Source organism: Mus caroli, unplaced genomic scaffold, assembly GCF_978045245.1.
Source record: "Mus caroli unplaced genomic scaffold, Mus_caroli_1 scaffold_5, whole genome shotgun sequence".
In the NCBI taxonomy this organism is placed as follows: Eukaryota; Metazoa; Chordata; class Mammalia; order Rodentia; family Muridae; genus Mus; species Mus caroli.
The window spans coordinates 24,631,675-24,653,736 of record NW_028227260.1 but is presented as its reverse complement, the minus strand read 5'-3'; positions in this window follow the sequence as shown (position 1 = coordinate 24,653,736).

Here is a 22,062-nt window from a genome sequence, read left to right as displayed (position 1 = left end):
ATTCTTTTTTTAAATTTTTTTAATTAGTTATTTTCTTCATTTACATTTTCAGTGCTATCCCAAAAGTCCCCCATGCCCTCCCCCACCTCTCCCCTACCCACCCACTCCCACTTCTTGGCCCAGGAGTTCCCCTATACTGAGGCATATAAAGTTTGCACGACCAATGGGCCTCTCTTTCCACTGATGGCTGACTAGGCCATCTTCTGATACATATGCAGCTAGAGACACGAGCTCTGGGAGGGTACTGGTTAGTTTATTTTGTTGTTCCACCTATAGGGTTGCAGATCCCTTTAGCTCCTTGGGTACTTTCTCTAGCTCCTCCATTGGGGGCCCTGTGATCCATCCAATAGATGACTGTGAACATCCACTTCTGTGTTTGCTAGGCCCCGGCATAGTCTCACAAGAGACAGCTATATCAGGGTCCTTTCAGCAAAATCTTGCTAGTGTATGCAATGGTGTCAGTGTTTGGAGGCTGATTATGGGATGGATCCCTGGATATGGCAGTCTCTAAATGGTCCTTCCTTTCGTCTCAGCTCCAAACTTTGTCTCTGTAACTCCTTCCATGGGTGTTTTGTTCCCAATTCTAAGAAGGGGAAAAGTGTCCCACACTTTGGTCTTCATTCTTCTTGAGTTTTATGAGTTTCAGAAATTGTATCTTATATCTTGGGTATTCTAAGTATCTGGGCTAATATCTACTTATCAGTGAGTACATATCATGTAAGTTCTTTTGTGATTGGGTTACCTCACTCAGGATGATGCCCTCCAGGTCCATCCATTTGCCTAGGAATTTCATAAATTCATTCTTTTTAATAGCTGAGTAGTACTCCATTGTGTAAATGTATCACATTTTCTGTATCCATTCCTCTGTTGAGGGGCATCTGGGTTCTTTCCAGCTTCTGGCCATTATAAATAAGGCTGCTATGAACATAGTGGAGCATGTGTCCTTCTTACCGATTGGAACATCTTCTGAATATATGCCCAGGAGAGGTATTACACATTTCTAATTCTTAAATGACACTTTTGGAATGGCTTAGAATAAATTCACTTTTACCATCTCTAATAATCTGAGTTAGATGAAGAGAATTGATTTCTCCAACCTCCACATGCCTGCTATGGTATGAATTCATTCTCTCTCTCTCTCTCTCTCTCTCTCTCTCTCTCTCTCTCTCTCTCTCTCTCACACACACACACACACACACACACACACACACGGTTTTTATGGTTAGTTCTGCTGTGGATGACAGCCTAGACTGAGTGATACCATTCCTCTCATGCCACCTATGAGGTCACAGAGATCCTGCCTCTGCTTCCTGAAGGAGTGCTGGGATTAAAGTCATGCATGCATCACCTCCACTTGGAGAGTGATGCATGTTTTATTCTAGGGTCAAGAAGGTTCTCATTATTGTTTCCTTTGTTTTGGTTTGGTTTGGTTTGGTTGTTTTCTCTCTCTTTTGTTTCAACAATGATAGTGCTCAAATGCCCATCCATGGAAACCTTCTGTGGATCCAGAAAGCTCTAAAAATGTTTATTTGTTGTCTTACTTCAGGCCTATGATCTTCCCCTCTGAATGGATTTCATATTCTTAGTCATATCTAATGTACAAGTGAATCTGCATATTTACAACTTAAGAGAGGCTTAATAACAATGTTGACTTATGAACCTAAACTCAAGGATTGGATCAGATTAATCAAGGAAAATGTGCAAAGAGGTAAAAATAAGACTGTGACAACAAGAGACCTGGGGGATTTGGAAATATCTAGGCTTAAAGAACATGGAGCCAAGAAAATCTTGAAAGAGAGAAAGAAAGAGAGAGAGAGAGAGAGAGAGAGAGAGAGAGAGAGAAAGGACTACCACACTATTTTGAGCACTCACAAAGAAATAATCAACACAGAAGCAAGAAGTGGAGCAAGCACCCAAAGAGAGGGAAGAGAGAGAAAAGGAAATGAGGAAAACCCCTGAAACAAGTATCCCCAGGTTCTATGTATCATTGATATTGCTGTTCTTGTTTTCTTTCCCAGGAAAGCATGAGTTGATCTTTGCTTGCTTGAGATGTTCACCTCTACCATTATGCACACAGTTCCGTAACAAGCTAATTAATATGGGTTAGAAGACAGCAAAGCTAACATTTTTATTGAAAAAAAAAAAAAAAGGATTAAAGACAGTTGAGCTCATATTAAACTTTTCATTTTGGGGAGAAAGCTCCCTCTTGTGTTCAGAATGGGAATTTTCCTGAAAATTGCCAGAAAGACTTTTAAGAACAGCTTTTACAGTGATATGTATTATACACACACACACACACACACACACACACACACACACAGAGAGAGAGAGAGAGAGAGAGAGAGAGAGAGAGAGAGAGAGAGAGAGAGAGAGAGAGAGAGAGAGAGAGAGAGAGAGTTATATATAGTTATATGTGTCAATAATTCTATAATAAAATGGAAAATCCTAATCGAATATAAAATACGCTGTTTTCTGTTAGACACATATGGCTTCTGTAGAAAAAATTATCAAGATCCCTCCCAGTGGTATACAGGGAATTCTTTGACATTCAATAATGGCAGGGAATGACTTATGTATTTAATAATCAACAAAGTAAATTCAGACTTATTCTCAAGTTGCCACATGTTGCCAAGGACATAATACACACACACAGCTCTAGCAGTTTAGGAACATTCAATCTCCCAGTATCACTACCCTGTCGACCAAGCTTTCAATTTCATAGATCTTTGCAGAAGACTCCAACAACAACCAAGTCACAGCAAGTAACTTGAGCAAAGCAGAAATAACCCAGGCCAACCTCCTTTTCTTGACAAAATCTTCCTGTCAAAGAAAGAATGGTTAGTAGGGAGTCCAGTAATTGCATTTAAAACAAAAAATAAATAAAAGTTGTTGTGAGGGGTTAAAGATATTTTATTATGTAGTTTTCATTAGATTTAGATTCTTTACCAAATATACATTCAAGAATATTAATATGTGTTAAGTGATAATATTCTCTCTTCAACAATTGGCATCCATTTTCTTCTTGGGCATAAATAGATATTTGAAAAGACTGGCTTGTAGTGATACAGTACTGGTGTGACATGATGATAGGATACTATATAGATCTCAGAATAATTGTTATCACTACAGCAAACTCAAATGCACAATTCTTAAGAAAGGGAGCCTATTTTTTATTATAGGTCAGTGATTTTGCTGATGCTGGAATGAGAATAAGGGGGTGATATAATCCCAAAGCCTGTCTTGTCTTCATCACAAGTGTTTTCCTTTACACCACCAGAGATATACAAAAGCTGCGGCTCTGAAACTCAAGAACGAAGACCAAAGTGTGGACACTGTGCCCCTTCTTGGAATTGGGAACAAAACACCCATGGAAAGAGTTACAGAGATAAAGTTTGGAGCTGTGAAGAAAGGATGGACCATCTAAAGACTGCCATATCCAGGGATCCATCCCATAATCAGCTTCCAAACGCTGACACCATTGCATACACTAGCAAGATTTTGCTGAAAGGACCCAGATATAGCTGTCTCTTGTGAGACTATGCCGGGGCCTAGCAAACACAGAAGTGGATGCTCACAGTCAGCTATTGGATGGATCACAGGGCCCCCAATGGAGGAGCTAGAGAAAGTACCCAAGGAGCTAAAGGGAACTGCAACCCCATAGGTGGAACATTATTATGAACTAACCAGTACCCCAGAACTCTTGACTCTAGCTGCATTTGTATCAAAAGATGGCCTAGTGGGCCATCACTGGAAAGAGAGGCCCATTGGACTTGCCAAGTTTATATGCCCCAGTACAGGGGAATGCCAGGGCCAAGGGGTGGGGGTGGGTGGGTGGGGGACTGGTGGGGGGTGTATTGGGGACTTTTTGGATAGCATTGGAAATGTAATTGAGGAAAATACCTAATTAAAAAAAAAAGCTGCGGCTCAAGCAAAGATCAACTCATGCTTTCCTGGGAAAGAAAACAAGAACAGCAACATCAATGATACATAGAACATGGGGATATTTGTTTCAGGGGTTTTCTTCATTTCCTTTTCTCTCTCTTCCCTCTCTTCGGGTGCTTGCTCCACTTCTTGCTTCTGTGTTGATTATTTCTTTGTGAGTTTTTCATGTTCCTGTCTTCTGGGTTTCCCAAAGGCTATAAAAGAACGTTGCCCCTTACTTTCATCTCCCAGACACAAAGACCAATAGATTGACAGTAACACCGAGGATGTATTTGGCCCTGACACAGCTGATATGTGGGGTGTGATAGCCTAAAGCCCAGCAAATGGCTAAAAATATTATTGCAAAAACAGCACCCTTGTAGAGAGAGGCAATAGAAAGAAGTTTATTAAAACACGTGTTTGTTTTTAACTCCAATAATGGTGTACTAAAGAGTAGAGAAAGGTATGTAGGAAGCAGAAGACTCTATCTTCTACCTATCAAAGTATTAAAAGCCTCAATTAGATAAGAGTGTTACCAGTAGTCACTGAGAAGGAAATAGCTATGAGAGCATAGCAGGGTACTAACCATTGCAAATAGCCCAAAATAAGTGTATGTCAGTGACAGTATCCTTTCTGTTTTTCTGGTCTATGTGGTCCCTTAGTTTCTGCTTTTCCCTACCCATTTCCTCTTTCCTCCCCTCACTCAGCACAGGGTCTCTTCTGAGATTTATTACAATGAAATTGAGGGAAAGCAGAGTGCCTGTTCTTCCCTATAAAATCCCATGCATGGATTGCAATTCAGCACTCACCAGGGACTTCGCTAACTTCCCTTCTCCCTTAGGAGGGAGGGGATAGAAGCAGCTAGTCAAGCCTGCCTGCTGAATGAAGGCCAAATGTGGGGGAAATGACTGAGTGCTACTCCTGTGCTGTCAAATGAAGTTTGCTTCCAGAGCCAAACCCACTAAAATGGGGTCTGGAAGCTATCAAAGAAGAAATTTGATGCATGTATGTTTTTACCCACAGTCGTCCATCATCAGGGATTTCTGTATTTGAGGTATGTTGCAGACTCAGGCAAGCTGCTGTATATCAACTGTGATCAGTTTTTAACATGCTGTAATAATCTAAAGGGAAACAGTCCCTTGGAATCCACATGACAGTATTTTTTTTTCATTTTTGCAATTTTCCCTCTGGTACCTAATCATTAAAACAAAACCCTGAAAAGCAAGACAAATTGAGCAATTGCTATTTAAGAATGCTCTAACTTACTTGTATATATGACTATGACTGCAGGTTAGCATGTGAATATTTAGATATAAACAATGAAGTCAGGCTATGCCACTTGAATTTTATTGGCCACCCACAATGGCCTGGTCACTTTGCTTAGTCCCTTATGCATGTTCAACAAAAAGGAAGAGAGAGAAAAAGGGAGGGGGAGAGAGAGGGGAGAAGGGAGTGGTATGGAGGAAGGGTGGGAGGCAGAGGGAGGGATAGAGGGAGAGGGAGGGAGAGAGAGGAAAAGGACAGAGGAAAAGAGAAAAAGACAAAGGAAAGAAGGAAGAAAGGAAGGAAAACTAGCTTTTATTAGATATAACAGTCTCAATATGCATTACTCCCAACACAGTTTATATGATGAGGCCTTAATCCATAGCAGGAAGGTATTTGGTAAATCTTCTATATGAGAAGATCCAAACTCCGAGACACTTCTGGGTTACAACAATTTAGGAAGTATTTCAGGAAAGATAATACCATTTATCCCCAATGATGTAGGGCACACAGTGGTTTCAGAAACTTTCAAGATGAAACACAGAAGCTGATCTTTTGAGGTTTCTCATTAAATCTCACAGTTCTGGCCTGGCATAGTGGTACATGCCTTTAATCCTAGCACTCAGGAGTGTTCACCTCTGTACATGAATCTCTGAGACCAGGCTGGTCTACAGAGCAAATTTGAGGACAGCCAGGGTGACACAGAGAAACCCTGTCTTGAAGAACAAACCAAAACTCCCACAGTTCCTAAAGACATAGACTATAGCAAGCATGAAGGTTTTTTCTTTCATTTTTAAAAATTAATTAATTTATTTATTTACATCCCAAATGTTGCTCACCCTCCTGGTCCCCCCTCCCAGAGTTCATCTCCCCTCTCCCTCCACTTCACCTCTGAGAAGATGCTCCCCCTAGGCCTCCCACTTCTGTATCCCCTTCCCAGGGGCATCAAGTCTCTACAGGTTTAGGCACATTCTCTTCCACTGAGGCCAGACAAGGCAGTCCTCTGCTACATATGTGCCTGGGGGCTTCAGACCAGCCCATGTATGCTTTCTGGTTGGTGGCTTAGTCTCTGGGAGCTCCTGGGGGTCCAGGTTAGTTGACAATCTTGGTCTTCCTATGGGATTACCATCTCCTTCTGCTCCTTCAACCCTTCCCCTAACTCTTCCATAGGGACCCTCGACCTCAGTCCAATAGTTGGCCGTAAGTATCTGCATCAGTCTCAGTCAGCTGCTGACCAATCCTCACAGAGGACAGCCATGCTAGGCTCCTGTGTCAAGCACAATATGGCATCAGTAATAACTTCATGGTTTGGTGCCTGCACATGGGATGAATCCCAAATTGGGCTAGTCACTGGATGGTCTTTCCTTCAGTCTCTGTTCCATTTTTGTCCTTGGATTTCTTTTAGACAGGAATAATTTTGGGTCAAAATTTTGAAGGTGGCCTGGTGTCTCCATCCCTCCCCTGGGGACCCTATCTATCCACAGGAGGTGGTCTCTTCAGGTTCCATCACCGCACTGTTGGGCTTTTTGGCAAAGCTACCCCCATTGAGTCCTGAAAGTCTCTCCCATCCCAGGTCTCTGGGACTTCCCAGAGGGTTCCCTCACATACCCACACACACCACACTGAGCGTTCATTCATTCCCCTGGTCCTATGAGCTCCCTTCCTGTCTCCCTGATACCCAATTCTGCCTCCCTTTCCCTCTCCTCCCCCCCTCTCCCACCTAGTTCCCTCCTTCCCCCTGCCTCCCATTGTTATTTTGTTCCTCCTTCTAAGTGAGATTGAAACATCCTCACTTGGGTCTTCCTTCTTGTCTAACTTCTTAGGGTCTGTAGGGGGTATCATGGGTATTCTGAACTTTATGGCTGATATCTACTTATCAGTGAGTATATACTATGTATGTCCTTTTTGGTCTGTATTACCTCATTCAGGATGATATTTTCTGTTTCCATCCATTTGTTTGCAAAATTCATGATGTCCTTGTTCTTTTTTTTTCTTTTTTCATTAGATGTTTTCTTCATTTACATTTCAAATGCTATCCCCTTTTCTAGTTTCAGTAAGTGGGAGTGGGTGGGTTGGCAAGGGGGTTATAGGGGATTTTTGGAGCATGACGCTTTTAGAAGTCTTCCTTTGGGATTTTATGCTGGGTCTCCCCTGATCTCACTAAATATTTTCCCTCTAGGCAATCTCATGCCCCGTGATAATTTTGTTTTTGTGTTTTACAGTCATATATATGCTGACGGTTTGGAAATCGCCTGGAGCGAAAAATGTGGATATCATTTGGATGTTCCATAAGCACTTAGGACTCAATATGTCCCAAACTATACTTGCTGCTCCTCCCCTATGATCTAATTTTCATCCTGAATCTTACTTGGTAAAACTAAAATCATTTCTTGTTAAAGTCCCACATGCAGGAGTCGGCACCAACTCCTTTTCCTTCATCTGCTACATGAAATTAGTTGTAAGGTACTAGATCCCACTACTTCTGTTCTCCAGTCATTTCATGTGCTTCATGTACTATCTTTATCTAGGGCAATCACCATCATTAATGAGCTGTTGCAATTATTTCTTACCATATCTTCCTACTTTTGATCTCCCCTCTCCTAATGTCAACCCCTCCAGTCCTACCATTCATTGCTACCAGTATAATAATAGTCATATCTATACATGTGCAAAATCCACTGATTACTTCAATAGCTTCCCTTGTCACAGCAGCATTAGTCCAAACCCTTTTCCATGGCATATTCATGTCCTCTGAAAGTATTCTTTGCTATCTTTTTTAGCTTCATCCATCTAACATTGTACTCCATCAATATGGAAATGTCTGCAGCTCCTCTCGCATCCCATAGTTTGCAGAATCCTGTGAATTTCTTTATGTCCTTCTTCCTATTAGAATCTCTACCACACTGCAATACTTTATTTCCCCAGAAAAAAAACCATAAAATTGTTTTGTTGCTATTTCGTAACTGTAATTTTGCTACTGTTATGAATTGCAATGTGTGTGTCTGTGTTTTCTTCTTTTCATAGAAAGTCTTTCATGATTCTCACTGTAAAAACATGGTCCATTATGTCTTCCTTTCTTCTTTCTCACAGAACATACCATATCATACCATAATGGTTGGCTGCTCTTTGATTTATTTTTACAGTGCTGAGGATGAAACACATGTACTTGTGGGCAGTTGTCATATCCCCGTTTTGGAAAAAAAAAAAAAAAACATGCTTGCTGTGTTGTTTCTTTAGATATATGTCTGCAAATGAGGATGAAAGAAGAGTGTCTGTTTGCTTGGAGCTGGAGTCACAAGCAGTAGTGAACTGCCTGGTATGAGTGCTTAGAATCAATTTCTATCCTTTACAAGAACAGTATAGACTCATAACCACTGAGCTGCCTTGCTACCCCAAGTTAAGTGGGTTTTTACCACAGGTACATACACACCTCAGGTTCATCTTTGATTTGGAACTGTCTTCTGCATTACATTGTGATCTTTTGGAGGGAGCATAAAGACCACAACCCCCAAGCACACACAAACCAAATATTGTACTTATTTCTAGTGAGGAAATAGAATACTTACTTTCTAGCTGTCCAATTCCACATATCAGTGCCACTATGTTTATATAGAACCCTGTCACTCACCTCAATGTATTCTCAAACACATTCTGATACTTGGAGTTTTTGACGGTTTCCTGGATGGTTTACATTCTTTAGCACGGCAAAAGCAGAATTGCCACAACAAACCCTGATGCCTGGTTCCTGCTGATACCGATACAGCCACTATCTGTGCTTCAGCTACACACAGTGACAGAACACTGACCGTTATCTACTCTCTGTCACTCTTGATGGACTCTTCAGAGCTTACCTTAAGTGTTCTTTCCCCCCATCATTCCTTTCTCAGTTTCCCACAGTCCAAATTAGGCTTGTCTTTGTATTCCTGGTGCACTTGCATGTTACAACTGTTTTGTTTTGTTTTGTTTTGTTTTGTTTTTTTAAGTACTCAACTCTAACCATCTCATGACCTTGGTATCCTCTTTTGGAAAATGAAGCCTGGGAGTTTACTTTATAGGGGATTTGCAAGTGTAAAGGTGACAGCACAGGAAAGCCACGTAGTAGCACTCTTTTTCACTGTAGTTAGCACTGAAGAAATAGTTGATATGAATGTGTGTTAGACTTTTGTATGTATGATGTCTTTTCACTGTCCTTACCTACTAGATACAACTATTGTCTCCATATTCTTGGGAAAGGCACAACAAATTGAAGACTAAAATGACTTGTCCAACATCACAAAATTGGTTAGTGAGAAATCTGGTTGAATTATTGTGATTTGATGCAAGAATCAAACTGTTAATATTATAAACTCACATATACTTTTCTCATCTGCACACAATGGGAACTCCTGGAGAATATAGACTACTTTTGCCCATCGCCACAAGATCTGATTCTCTCTCCCTCAATTCTTCCTCAATAAATAGCACCTGCTCTGTTAGTCCTTATTGTCTCCTGGCATTAGTCCATTCTAGAATCACACTCGCGAGTCTAAACACACTTCAGGGAGAAAGGTAAATGGATCCATGATCAAGGGCAATTTCAGTCACTGTCCATTTATTGTTTTGATTATAGTTTTATGATGATTACAATTAGAACATCAAATGCATCATACAGACCACTATTTTGATTTTTATGTCTGAACCACAATGTGAGACCTGCAAAAACAAGGTAAATTGTACAAATATCAAAGTCCATTCTAAAGATATTAACTGTCCCTATTGTCTTACAGGCTTAGAAAACCAAAGTAGCATATAACATCAGCAGAAAAGAATCCCAATATTGTGATATTCTCTCCATATTCACAGGGTGTTGACCCGCTATGGGTGCCAAGAAGTCTAGATACTCAAGTATGTAATATAAAATGTCATTGTGGTTGCATACAGCCTAGATTGCTAATGTAAAATGGCATGATGTTTGCACATTACATCTGTACATCTCCCTGTACACTTTAAATCATCTTTAAATAGCTTATAGCACCCAATGCAATGCAAATACTATACAAATGGTTGTTATACTATTGTTTGTAGGATAATGACAAGAAAAAGGAGGAGGTGCACACAATTAGTATAGATACATTTAGACCCATGGTTCTCAACCTTCCTAATGCTGTGATCCTCTAGTCCAGTTCCTCAAGTTGTGGTGACGCCCAACTATAAAGTTGTTTTGTTGCTACTTCGTAACTGTAATTTTGCTACTGTTATGAATTGCAATGTGTGTGTCTGTGTTTTCTGATGGTCTTAGGCTCAGTGAGAAATGGTTGTTTGATTCCCCACAGTGGTTGCAAGCCACAGGTTGAGAATCACTGATCAAGACTTACCTACAAGAGAAGCAAGGTAGTCAAGGTGCAACTCATGAATGCTAAAGAAGAGCTGTAGATCTATCAAATGGCCAAAGGCCACATGCCAGTGTTCATATGGTTCCTGTGTAGCACTCATCAAACAACAAGCTCGGATTTTGCATTATGGAGTTTTCTGGAATTAAAACTGTATTCTAATCTGAAATTGATTGACTATGTGGATTTGGAATTCATTTAATATAGAAAAGTACACTAACCCTCCCACTACCTGTCCATTACTGTTTGTGTTTGCATTCTCTATGTCTGTGAAGCAAATTGGTAGGGCTCAGAGAGATTAAGAAAATTCTCCTGAGCTGGAGAGATGGCTCAGAGGTTGAGAGCACTTACTGCTCTTCCAGAGGTCCTGAATTCAATTCCCAGCAACCACATGAGGCCTCACAACCCTCAGCAATGGGATCTGATGCCCTCTTCTGGTGTGTCTGATGGCAGCCACAGTGTATTCACATACATAAAACAAAATAAATAAGATCTTTTAAAAAATATTTTTCCTGAGGTGTGTTTGTAAGGGAAGCACACTTAAAAAGAAACTTAGCAGCAATAATATTTGAGGCAATATAATAAATTTGGCTCCCCAAACCAAATCTAGCACTAGTGACAGTAGCATCAAGGTTATGTAGAGAGGCTTGGGTAAAACATAAGTTACACGTTTTCATTCCTTGTCTTCAATTGCTGGATGCACTATAGAGAATTAAGTCCCACCACCCTTTCCAGACATTTTGTAATTTGGAAGAAGATGAAATCCTTTAGCTGGTGAGAAATCCCAATTAGAGAGATAAGAGATTCAAGCTGGGGAAGGAAGGAGTGGGGGGTGGGATGGGATGGGACAGGAGCCAGGAAGAAGGAAGTCACACCCACCCTGGAGTCAAGGCAAGGTTTGTAGTTTCCACTGAGAAACCTGAAAGCTCAAAACAGGAAGAAAGAGGTGAGGTGCAATCCAAAAAGCAATCAGCTCACTGACATTTTATTTATTTTTACCTGGGGAAAAGGGTTGTGAGGAAGGGGGTTTAGGCTCCCAGGCTGACCCAACAGCTGCAGCTGCTATAAAGGAAGTGGGTGTCTAGAGAAGTGGAAGAGGGGGCCAGGAGAGGGAGGGTGTATTAGCCTGTTTCTTGTTCCCACTGGAGGATCAAACATGCTGAAGAAAAGAACCAGAGACGGTGTGACCTGGCAGAAAAAGAAGTTGCTCTCTGAGGACACAAAATCTATCTCAATAATTACCCAGAAAGCTAGGGGAGACCTCCTTGCCCTCTGTACCTTCCAACTGGCCTATTACTTTCTTCACTTCCAGTGCAACAGAAATGGAAGGAGAGAGGACAGAAAAATATGCAACACTAAGAGGAAAATAAAAACATCTTTTTTTTTTTTTATTTTTGAGATTTCCATCTGGTCTTATAGCATTGAACTTCATCCCTCCTTCAGAAAGGATGGAAAGAAAAAAAAAGAAAGTAGGGGTTGAGAGACAGATTGTGAGAGTATTTAACATTCTCCTCTAAAACGCTGAGGCAGCTGGGAGTGCAAGCTCTTAGTTGAGGCTCTTGCCACCCATGGAGCCAATAGCGCCCTGTTAAGGGATTCTAGGACACGGAGTGGTCTCAAGGAAACTTAAGATGATTAAGTATCATTATTGCTTCCTTTCAAAGATAGGAAAACTGGGCTGTAAAGATTTCACACCATGAAGGTAAAAAGCATCTAGTAGCTGGAGGGATAAAATCAGCTCGGATTCATTTCAGAACTTTTAACACTCAAACTCTAGATTAAAGTCGTTGTTAAATTGTGTACATCCTAGAATCCACATTTTGTTCATAGGACGTATAGACTGTGAGTATATATTTCTTAGAGATTAGGGTAAAAGTGTTCCATGCCTGATGAATGGGTTATATTCTGATGAACTTGTGGTAGCTTGAAATTTTCCTCATGTCCAAAAGGCACTACATAACGCACGTGACCCAGCAAACATCCCAGTGCAGAGCCACAGCACACCACAGTGTTGCTTATGTATTCTTGAAGTTTTGTGCCTGACCTGTAGCATTTCGTAACTGTTCCTGTCATGTATCTTGAGAGAGGTCCATACCGTGTGACAGGCCTAGAGAATGATTACCATTTAAACTTAGCAATATGATTTCTAAGAAGTGCAAATCACTGTACAGTATCATGAAATTTGGATGTAGATGTAAATGAAATTACAAGTAAGAGATCCTCTGCACTGCTGTCTGCTAAGAACAAAAAGCAAGTATTTAGGGTAATTGTCTGAATTCCAAATTTGAGACTCAAGGTATAACTCCCCATGAATAAACATGAATGGGCCGTTCTGGACCCATTCATGTTTAGTGTGAAGAAAGCTGCCTCCTTGCCTTTGCTTGGGAGGCCTTGCTATTTCAAGACAGCACTCTGTTCACAGTCGAGATTTGCCTTTTCATTCTTCTTGGTTTCCTAAGCACCCTATCATGGCTCCCAGCTTTGCTTTCTACTACTGCCAGCAAGATTTTGCTGAAAGGACTCAGATATAGCTGTCTCTTGTGAGGCTGTGCCAGTGCCTGGCAAACACAGAAGTGGATGCTCACAGTCAGCTATTGGATGAACACAGGACCCCCAATGGAGGAGCTAGAGAAAGTACCCAAGGAGCTAAAGGGGTCTGCAACCCTATAGGTGAAACAGCAATATGAACTAACCAGTAACCCCAGAGCTCGTGTCTCTAGCTGTATACATAGCAGAAGATGGCCTAGTCAGCCATCATTGGGAAGAGAGGCCCCTTGGTCTTGCAAACTTTATATGCCCCAGTACAGGGGAACACCAGGGCCAAGAAGTAGGAATGAGTAGGTAGGGGAGGGGGGGTGTAGGGGACTTTCAGGATAGCATTTGAAATGTAAATGAAGTACATACCTAATGAAAAATTGGAAAAAAAAAAGATTCCTCAAAGGAATAAAAATTTGAAGACATGCAAATATCTTTCTAACTGCAAAAGGATGTTAGAATTGAGAAGTAAGCAACTAAAAAGAGGGGTGAAGGTAAAATACCCTAAGCTGTTCAAAGAGTATTCCTGCTGAGAGACAAAGCAGTAGGCAGGAGTGCCTTTTATTCTCCTGCCCAACTGCTCTTATTCAGATAAAGCTGGCTAAGAAGATAGCTCAGAGGCTCCTGCAACCTACACTGGTAACACTGAAAGGACTTGCAAACACATGGGACCCAGGTGTGTCTTCTTGAAAAGAAACGCTTTGCATAACGTGGTATTCTTTTTACTGCTTTACTCTTTTCTTTGCCTGTAAGGGATGTTTCTCATGGCACAAGAGTACCACCTACCACATTTTCCCAACTGCAGCCTCCTAGAATCTAGAGTCCCTTCAGGAAGGACAAGAAAGGACTCTGAAGCTAAGGAGGGGATGTCTGAGTTTGCTGTATCAGCATGAAGTCCTGAGTTCAGATTCCTAGCATTGCTTCTCGAGCAGCGTGATTATGAGAAAGTCACTTGGCTGTCCCAGGGAAATGGGAAGGAAGAGAGGGAGGGAGGATGAGAGTGACTGAGGTAGGGAGGGAGGGAGGGAGACAGAGACAGAGACAGAGACATCGATGGAGAAAGATCATTGCACAGGCCATGCTTTGTTGTTTTAAAATATCAAAAGTGTGGAAAAAAAAACTCCATTCTGGCAAACTGAAAGTATTTAAGGAAAATAAAATGATTTTTAATTGGCAATTCATTTTTTGTCATCTAGGGATTAGGTTTCTTAACTTTGTTGGCACGGAACAGCAGCAAGCTCCCTTTCCTTCAAGTTTTACACGGATGAGTTGCTACTGAGAAAAGACAATGATCAGAAGTAATCACTGAAGGAGAATGTGGCCAGTCAGGAAATCATCCAGAAAATGAAAATACAACTCCCATTTCTGGTGACGACTTGGCAAGTAACTTTGAAAAGGAAGTGAGAGAATTGCAAGAGACAAAACATAAAGGAACAGAGAAGGTTGGCAGCCAAGCTGAGGCATCAGGGACAAGGACAAAGCCTTGAAGACATGTAGCTTAGAGTCTCGGGTTTTAACATATCCAGCAGATGTGTGACACTGGAGGAGTCATGGAAGGGGTTTTTGTTTCCTCTGTGGAAAAGACAACATAAGAGTATGGCTAACATGAAGGTACCTCATGAGGTTTTTTTGTTTGTTTGCTTGTTTTGTTTTGTTTTTGGTTTTGGTTTTTTTTTAGTCATTAATATGTACTTCAGGACAGAATTCAATGTTTTTTCTGCACTGAACTAACTGTATGCCCATTACTAATCATTCCCATTCCTTCACCTCTAGTCTCCCTAAAAAGTATTGAAATGGCTAAGGAGGTGACTCTGTGTGTGAAATGTTATTCATGGAAGCATGAAGTCCTGAGTGCCAATCTCCAAAATCCCTCTAAATCTGGATGTAGTACTGTGTGTCTACAGACCCAGTGTTCATATGACAAGATGAAAAACAGATGAGGGAGTATCCCCAGAAGCTCACAGGCCAGACCGCCTGACAGATGCAATGGCAAAGAATAAGAAGGAACCCTTTTTATTTTTATTTTTTATTAGATATTTTCTTTATTTACATTTCAAATTTTATCCCCCATCTTCATTTCTCCTCCAAAAACCTCCCTATCCCATCCCCCCTCCCCTGTTCACTAAACCACCCACTCTTACTTCCCTGTCTTGGCATTCCCCTACACTGGGGCATAGAGCCTTCACGGGACCAAGGGCCTCTCCTCCCATTGATGTCCCACAAGGCCATCCTCTGCTACATATGCAGCTAGAGCCATGGGTCCCTCCATGTGTACTCTTTGGTTGGTGGTTTAGTCCCTGGGAGCTCTGGAGGGTCTGGTTGGTTCATATTGTTGTTCCTCCTATGGGGCTGGAAACCCCTTTAGCTCAATAAGGAACCCATTAACAAACAAGGTAGTAGGTGAAAATCAACACCTGATGCTCTTGTCTTCTGTCCTCTACTCTACGTGTATTCTCTGTCTCACAAATGCCTACATTCAAACATATGACATACTCCTAATTCTCACAAGTGCATGCACTCGTGTTCATGTACGTGCACACACCCATGACATTGGAAGTCAGGGAGGAGGCAAGAGAAACAAAGAGGAAAGGAATGTAGAACAGAGGTGAGTTGAGAGAAACAGAACTTCTTAGCCTCTACAGTGGTTCACTGACTGGACATCCGTGCACATAGAGCACAGTGCTGATATGAACCAGTATAGTATGTGCATCTGGCCTTGTATCTGGTTCAGTCACTTACCGGACATGTGACCTTGAACTACTTACTTCCTTTCTCTACAACTCATCTTCCTAGCAGGAAATACAAACACAATAGCCTCTAACTCTTTGTGTCATTGTGAGGATTAAATAAAAGACATTCAAGAAATATTTGATATTACAATAATAATTTGATAAAAAAGAAGATTGTCCCCTGGGCCATATTTTATAGAAATAATCTGTCTCATCCAGAGAAAATTGCTAGAATCAAACTATTCTGTACTCTCCACACTTTTTCAAATGCATTCTCAAAATACTGGCCGTTCTTTTCTTTTATCACTTTTAGTGCCCTCTCCAGCATGCCCTCACACTCACTCTGTCTCCCTGTGACCCTTCTCCACCATCTTTCAAGAAGCTGCTGATGTACCAACTAGATTAAAACACACACACACACACACACACACACACACACAGAGAGAGAGAGAGAGAGAGAGAGAGAGAGAGAGAGAGAGAGAGCTGTGCATGTTTGTCTTAAAGGGATAATGATGCTACTTTTGTTTTTCAGTTACTAGAAAGTCCCACAGACCCTTAAAGGCATATTCAGTCCCTCTTCAGTCACCTTCCAGCTAGTTCTACCCAGGCTTCAAGACTCCAATAGAACTACCCTTAAGTCCTCTCTCACAACTGCATCCTGGGCTCCACAGAAACTTATTCCCATTAGTCAATGTGTATGATGTTGGGAAAATTGGAAAATGAGTAGGAAAGGCTTAATCATACTGTTAATAACATTTTAAACATGGAAATGAATGTCTTTAGCATGGTAGATGTGAGTGGTAGGAATGGACCAGGGGCATCCCAGTGCCAGGTGTGCAATAGATGCAGAATTAATGAGAGGAAGTACAAGGGTTATTTAGGAAAAGTGTAGGATTAAAAACTTCACATAGGATGTTGGCTGTGAGTGATCCACATGCCTTTAATCCTAGCCAGCACTAGTTAGTCAGAGGCAGTCAGATTTCCCTGCCTTCAAGGCAAGCCTGGTCTACAGAGCAGTTCAGCAGCCAGGCCACAGGGAAACCTTGTGTCAAAACCCAAAGAGGTAGGGAAGGAAGAAAATTTCATATGGGTACAGAAGTAAAGGAACAGAATGAGAAAATGGGAGAGAAAAAAATCTAATTGTTGCAAGGAGCAAAGACACAAATAGAGAATGCTTGAAAACTGGAGAGGAGAGGACAGCCGGGAAGGGAGAGGAGAGAAGGGAAGGGAAGAGAGGGGAGGAGAGGGGAGGAGGAGGAAGAGGAGGAAGATGGTGAGAAGGAGGAGGAGGAAGCTGGATAAGGAAATGAGTTCTGGGGCCTAGGGCCCAAGGATTATTGGTCCAGTGACCTGTGAAAGAGGCCAAGAGTCTTGTCTGATCAGATTTCCAGGTAAATTCAGAAAATCAGGTCTCAAAACCCCTGACTACTTTTGATAGGTTCTACTGGAAATCTGCACTTTTCTTATCTGTGTAGCCTTTGGACCTTGGATGCATTCCCACAGTAATAATGTATTTATAACTGCTAACTGGATGGCCCAGTGAAGAGGGCCAGGAGAGTCTCAAAGGATACAGGAAGGGGCCCTGATTTTTACATCAAGCATTTACTTCAAAACATTTGTCTTCAAAGAGAAGCAATGAGTGAAAGGATAGTATGTGCTCCCTGAAGTTTTGCTGAAACTCCTCATCCCAGCTGCTACCTGACTATATTCGAATTTAAAGACAGCATCCGATTTAACAACAAATGTTGTGGGTAGTTATTGTATATGTTACATATGAATAGAGTTCACAGATCTGTGTGAGCCCCAGTACTGTGTCAGTGGAACAAGATTAGAAAGGCTAGAATTCAAGAGTAGCATCGTCATGATTTTGTATGATGATTTTTCTCACATTTATTTCTGCTCCCTTCTAACTCATTCTCCACACTGCAGTCATTATGATTATTGAAATATTACAACTGAATCATCATCATCACATATCCCAGTTTTAGTCTCATTAGTGTTTGCTCACATCTTTTAGATTCCTGACCATGGCCCATATGCATGAGCTGATCCCTTGACTCTCCCCATCCTCATTTGGTCTCATGGTCCTTGCTCATAATGACCCTGCCAAGCTGACTTCTCAGTTCCTGCAATATGCCAAGCAAAGCCCACCTCAGTGCACTTGCTCATCCTTTTTCTCCCTAGGTCTGAAAGATCCTTTTCCCTTTACTTTATTCCTCTGGGTGTCATGGCAGAGACCATGTTAATTCACATGTGAAAACAATGTATGTAGATATACTTAAGGTTAGAAACAAAATGACTTTAAAATGAAAGACTGCCCTGGATTCTCTGTATAGGCTCAAAGCCACTATATTAGTGGTTCTCAACCTGTTGGTTGTGACTCCTTTGGGGATCAAATGACCTTTTTACAAGGCTCACATATCAGATGTCCTTTATATCAGATATTTACATTATGGCTCTTAACAATAGAAAAATTACAATTAGGAAGTTGCAACAAAGATAATTTTATGGCTGGGGTCACCACAACATAAGGAACTGTATTAAAGGGTCCCAGCATTAGGAAGGCTGAGAAGCACTGCTCTAGAGGAAAAGACTTGCAGAAGAAAAATAAGTCATAGATACTTGAAGCATGAGATGGTCTCCAGACAACCTCACTGTCTTGGTGATAGAATGAGACATGTATAAGATGCATAAAAGACATGGATTTGGAAGTGGGTTTTTCTTTAGAGACTTAAATAAATAGTGTAGCCATGAGTATATCTTGATGTTGGCCCTAGAAGCCTTAAACAAAGAATAAACCTCAGGCATAGTCTACCTGTGTTTTTGTTCCATTGGAACCAGGAGATTGTCTGTGTTATTTGAATTCATGAAGTGTGAGGTTATTTATTGTTTGAATTAATTAAGTGTGGGGTAACTTATTATCATAGTAACAGAAAATGAAAACACCAGTCTTCCCTTTTCACGATCTACTCCCTTTTATCTTCCATATATCAGATCAAATGGCATCATGTCTGAAGGCCTTTCTGGTGACATCCCTCTCAAAATCAGTATCCTCTTCTTCATCCATATTGCTCTCAGTCACTACTGTGCCTGCATAATGGTCCATCATAATTTAGGTTTGTTTGTTTGTTTGTTTGTTGCCATTGTTTGATCTATTCATGTCACCCAGTGTCGTGGACTTATTTCTATTTTGCTTTCCATCTGAGCCTCATTGCCAGAGTTGTGACTCAGTTACCTTATATAAGTATGCTGAATGAATACTGAAAGGGTAAATCACACAAATTGACTGATCAGTGTAGAAGCCCCAGGAGAGCATAGGTTTTATATTGAGGTGATTCTGTCTCTGAGATGCAGAAGGGTAAATAGCACAGACGAGGCACTCAGTAAATATTTGTTGATGAAATTGCTTTTCATTGAGCACATATTCTGTACCATGAACAATTTTCTCTACCTAGTTTTACTGGATGTCACATACCAACTCAAGGTTTGACACTACCATTTCCTCCATTTTACAGATCATGCATGCAGCGGTCAATCCCACTGTTCAAACCCACTCTGCTGCTAAGTGTTAGAATTGGAAGTTAGGATTTTGTCTACTGTGTCATAGTAGTTCCCTAGTAGTAACTTAGTCCACTACGAGCTCTCTGGAGGAGAAAAGGTCAATACACCACAAGAAAACCTACAGAATCAACTAACCTGGGACCCTAGGCCTAGGGCTCATAGAGACTGAACCACCAACCAGGGTTCCTGCACAGGACTGACCTAGGCCTGCAGCACAGATGTATAGTTGTGTAGCTTTGTCTTGTTGTGGGATACCTAACAGTGGGAGTGGGTGCTGTCGCTCACTTTGCTGCTTGCATTTGGGACCCTTCCCCCCCCCATTGGATGCCTCAGGTAGCCTTAATAGGAGAGGTGGTTCCCAGTCTTACTGCAACTTGACAATTCATGGTTGGTTGATACTCATCCAGGCAGGCCCTTTTCTGAAGAGCAATGGGAGCGTAGATGGGAGCTTGTAGCTGGGAGGAGAAGTGTGAGGGGAAACTGCAGTAAGGATATAAACTAAGTAAAATGTAAAAGAAGAAAATGCAAGGTATTAAAAGATGCTCGTGTTAGAAGTACGTAAAACGGTGAATACACTTTCAGGGATTTCAGAGCCCATAATCCTCGAGTCAACTTGTACTTGATACTACTTGTATCAAAGGGTGTTTCTCAAATAAGCTGGGTGGATCCAAAGAGCTTTAGATGCCTTGCTAGGTTTCTTTTAGTTATTTATTAGGTGGGCATTGTGAAAGGCAGAGAAAAAACAATTCCTCAAGATTCAGAGATATTAAGGACCAAGGCTAAGAGGACAGGTGTGATCAATTCCAGCGCTTTAGGCATACTGCTCTATCTAGTTTCCTGGATGACTGGAAAGCATGCTGGTTTCCTGCTCATAAGTGCTGCTCTGGCTGCTTTAGTTCCTCCTCAGGGGTATCTCATCTGTCAAGTATGTGTGCAGTCCCCAGAGATTAGACAAATGAAGCAAAGGCCAGTGAATGATAACTTTCCACAGCACCGTGAACTTTGAGGTAGGGTCAGCTTCATAGCCCCCAGCTCCTGCTCCTCCTCACTTGACGTTTCCTCCTCACAGAAAACCTCCACCAAGGCCTGGCTCAGGGGTGCTTGTTGTTCCCTCACTGAACGCCAGTTCATAGGATAGGAACCAACTATTTATGTCCTGTCTCAACTTTGTGGAACACTTGGAATTCCTTCCAGATGAACAACAGGATGGCTCCCAAAAGGGAGCCAAGAAAGAAGCTCAAGATAAGACCCCAAAGCTTGACTTAGGAAGTTGTGTTTCTGAAAGTGCTGTAGCCTCCGCGGTCAGGGAGCGGCTGGATTATTTCTCCCTTTCACCTTCCTTGCCCCTACCTGCTGGAAGTCTTCTGGCACTTAAGCCTTGGAATCCTCCTTTTTTCCTTATCTCTAGTCCTCCTTCCTCAAAATGAGTCATTGTGACAGCTACGCATTCCCAGACTGAGCTTCCTGAGTGCAACTGAAAGTTCTCAGGGGCTAGCAGCAAGGAAGTCATAAGCCCTCCTAAGTCATCGATCAGCACAGCAGTCAGCCCAAACAGAAGCCACTCCAAAACCCAGTTTTCTCTGTGTGTGGATAGATGTCTATGGTACTCCGGTGTTGATGTGTGTGTCCATGTGTTTGCGTGCATGTGTATAGACCTGCATGTGTATGAAAATCAGACACCCTGTCTTGTGTCTCCTTCGATTGCTCTCCACTTGGCTGTTTTGAAACTGTCCCTCACTAGACACCTGGCGCTCACTGATTGGTTGAACTGACCAGCCAGCAACTCCTGGAAGCTGCCTGTTTAGGCTCCTTCTCCAAAGAGGCTACTGCATCAGGGATTTTATTTTTTTTAACTTGGGTGCCTCAAACTTGCGGCCTCATGCTTGTATGACAACTGAACCATTTCCTCATGCCTTCCATACTTATTCTAAGTCCAGGTGTCTTCCGCTTACATTCTTAAATCACATCCACTATTTTCAATGAATGTCTCACTCCAAAGGGGTATTGTCTTCTAATTTGCAAGGTGTATAGCATAGGAGTTAAGAGCTCAGGCGCTAGAGCACTGCCCGTGTCCACATTGATTTGCCAGCTAATAAGTGGCCTTTTGCCACTTCCACAACTTCTTTAAGTGTATTTTCTAAATTGTAAAATGCAAGTGATAACAATTGTGGTGAACTCTTAGTGGAATAAGATTGCATAAACCTAGAAATAAGTAAAACACACAGAAAAATCACATGGCTCATGGTTAGATCCAACCGTACAAGTAGACACTTTGTTGCTTCTGATGTCATTACTATATACAGCAATAGGGGCTTAACTTGAGATTACTCAATGCCCCACAAGAGCAACAACAATAAATGTGGCTTATTTAGGGTGCTTCAAGCACTGCACTAAACATGATATGCTACATTCTATAAGTCTCAATGAGATACAACTAAGCCAGTGCTGTCATTACCCTCTCAAAGCATAGAACGATAACAGCACTGTGTAATATCCAGCTTAAATGAACTTGGTGTAAAGGTTATTTAAGCATGGGTATGGACAATAATGGAATATGGAGGAAGTAGAACACTGATTTGGTTTTGAATCATGTGCTAAAATAAATATAGCTGGGGGGGGGGGCAGGGCACCAAATGGAGGACAGCCCAGGAATGAAAGATGGCACTGAGCCTGGTGCACATGGA